Source organism: Chroicocephalus ridibundus, chromosome 23 (assembly GCF_963924245.1).
Source record: "Chroicocephalus ridibundus chromosome 23, bChrRid1.1, whole genome shotgun sequence".
In the NCBI taxonomy this organism is placed as follows: Eukaryota; Metazoa; Chordata; class Aves; order Charadriiformes; family Laridae; genus Chroicocephalus; species Chroicocephalus ridibundus.
The window spans coordinates 3,226,960-3,229,954 of record NC_086306.1 but is presented as its reverse complement, the minus strand read 5'-3'; positions in this window follow the sequence as shown (position 1 = coordinate 3,229,954).

Here is a 2,995-nt window from a genome sequence, read left to right as displayed (position 1 = left end):
ACACTGTCAAGGAGCAGCAGTAACTTTACTGCTCTGCTGATGTAGCAGGCAGTATCCTTGCCATTACCGTAATCCCCTGCCATTCCCGTATTGCTCAGAAAGAAAGAGCACTTAATCTGATGACAAATGGTGTTTAAAATATCTTTTTTTTCTCCCCCCCCCCACCCTGCAAACTACCAGCTCCTGCAGAGATCAGAAAGTGGAAGCCTGCTAACAAGCCCCTGTTTATAGGCTAACGAGTAATCCCTGTGATGTAGAAAGAGAATTGCCTGCCAGGCAAACTGAGCATGAAGAAAATAACAAGGAGAGACAGACACACTGACCATGCGATCTTCATCCTGGGACAAATTACTGGGGTAGGCAGCACAGCTCACTGGAGATGGGGGGGGGTTGAGTATGAAATGCCTTGAGCAGAACGCGCTGTTGAGGTGAGGTTGCTCTTTCGCGTGGCTCTTTTAACCGCTTTTTGTTTTTTAAAGTGCTCTGGGTCAATGCTGATGAACAGATAGATATAGAAATGGTGTCCTGAAGTGAAAGGAAAGGAGCGGAGCAGAGAGTGGGATTTTACAGCCAAAGGAAAGCAATTCCTATAGCCCAGGGAAGCAGATGAACCATGTGCCTGTTCTTGCAGGACAGTCTCTCCACCTCCTGTTCCAACAACTTTCCAAGGGGCGGGAGGGTGGGGAGGATGGAATTTAAAGTAATTTTGAGAACCTTGCAAACGGCAAAACCAAGAGGCCGTTTGTAAATGCTCAGCTGCCATTTCTCCATAGTTTTCCACCTCCTGCTCCTGGGCAGTAACTTTGAGAGGGGAAAGTTTGTTTGTTGGATTCACGCGTTTCCTGAACTGAGGCAAGTTTAAAAGTGACGCTCAGGTTGCCCCAGGAGAGCACCGACCGCAGAGCTGGGCTTCTCAGCAGCCTTAGTCGCTGTTCCAACAGCTCTGCAAAGGGAGGGGGGCTGGAATTCAAAGTAATTTTGAGAACCTTGCAAACTGCAAAACCGGGAGGCGATTTGTAAACGCTCAGCTACCATTTCTCCGTAGTTTTCTTGGCACCCGTGCTGCTTGCTCTGTAGATGTAACGTATGTTTTTGAAGGCTGTTGAGAAGCCTTAGGCTAAGACGGAGCCCCTGCACAGCTGTGAGTGTCAGGCTGCACCGCCGTCCTTCCCCGGGTAACAAGGGATGTTGGGAGAGAGTGAAGTCTAAACGAATAAAGACCCTCCAAGACCATGATTCAGCAGACCGACTTTAGATGCCTATTTTAGGATGAGGCAACTCTATTTCAATCAATCAATTGGCAAATGAGTCTAAATGACTCAGGGGAGGGAAGAGAGATGAACCCCACCCAGGGTTTTTTTTCTACTGATACATACAACCTCTTCATACTGGTGGCTTATTCCAAGCTCTTAAACGCACAATGGAAATAAATTTATATTCACAGCTTCAATCATTAACGCTGTACTCAAAGTATCAGCTCATCTATGAGTAATACCCTTGTTAGAGGACATCTTTCTGAAGTGGAGGGAAGCAGCAAGAAGTGCCAGGCAGGAGGTTTTTCTTTCCTAAAATCCTCAGAGAAAAATTAAAGCATTGCAGTGAAGAACTCCTACACCCGGAGACCGCTAACAGTCCAAGGTCAGAAGGGTCACTGAACAAAGTACAGTGTGCTCTCAGGGAGAGATGGACAGGGCAGGAGTACTGTCACATCGAAGTTTTATGAAGCAATCTTTGTACCTATATGCAGTACTCTGTACTCTGGCAAGACATGCTGGAGTTGTACGTGTCCAGTTTAAGTCTTGGACTAATCAGGAAGTTCAGGAGAAAGCAGTGGGAATGATACAAGTCTGGAAAATGTGACCTGTGGAGCTGGGGAAGGGGGAGCTGGTTAATTTCAAACTTTGTGTCTCCAAAGACAGGTGAAAGTCTCCCTGTAGAGGTTATGAATATCCATCACTGGAAGCTTTTAGGAACAGATTAGGCAGAGATCCATCACGGTGCTTTACTTAGCTTTCATTCTCTACTGAGAGAGGATTAAATAACCGACAGGGTCCCGCCCAGCATGGCTTTCTACAATTAAGATCTGTAGAGAAAGGCAGAGTTCAGGCAGTGGAAGGAACAGAAGTCCTGGACCTGGTCCTTGTTTCTACTGCAACCTTCTTTGGTGATCTTTGGCAAGTCTATTTCCAAGTGTACCTTCCCTACCTGTGAAGTAGAGGAAATAATGTTTCTCTCTCCCTTCTCTTATTCGTGTGGACTGTAATCCTTCTGGAGCAGAGGTTGTATCTACTCTGTCTAGATTGGACACAAACAAGATCCTATGCTTTCTGCCTTGTAAATGATGCTCATTAGCATGAGAGGGTTCCCAAGGGAGGGCTCCAGGCAACGCAGCTGTTCAGCCCTTTCTAAGCCTCTGGCCATTTCTTATCAGCTGGCTTTGTTAAAATCAGAGCCTTAAATCCTGGCTTTTGGCCAGCATTGTCTTTTCTTTACAAGTATGTCATACAAAGGCCCAGCATCCCATTGCTTGTGTGTCCGATGCCATTTAATAAAGTACCGTTGTTTATCTGCTTAGCTCAGAGTCCGGACCATGTAGGCAACCTGTGTCCGGGACCAGGAGCAGAATAACTTCTCTGAGGTGCTGTAGGCTTTGACGTGATTAGAGTTATTCACCTATTCAGCAAGTAGTGGAAAGTACTGCTTTGAGAAGTCAGCCCTCAGGGTTTAGTAAGGGTTTAGCTTCTGCTCGGGTAAGAAAGAAAACCCACCCAAAGGCAAGAGAGATTAAATGTTGTCTATTAAACTTGAAGCTGGAAGTAGACTCACTCCTCTGTCTTTTAAGATTTGGACAGCCTGAAGCTTATAGCACAGCTGAGTTGAAGATAAATTACAAACTTCTGAGTATTTAAAAAGAAAAAAAAAGAGAGAAAATCAACCAGCATGTTTGTTGTTGGGCTGCAGCTGCTTATACATTGAAGACAATCAGCATGCGTTG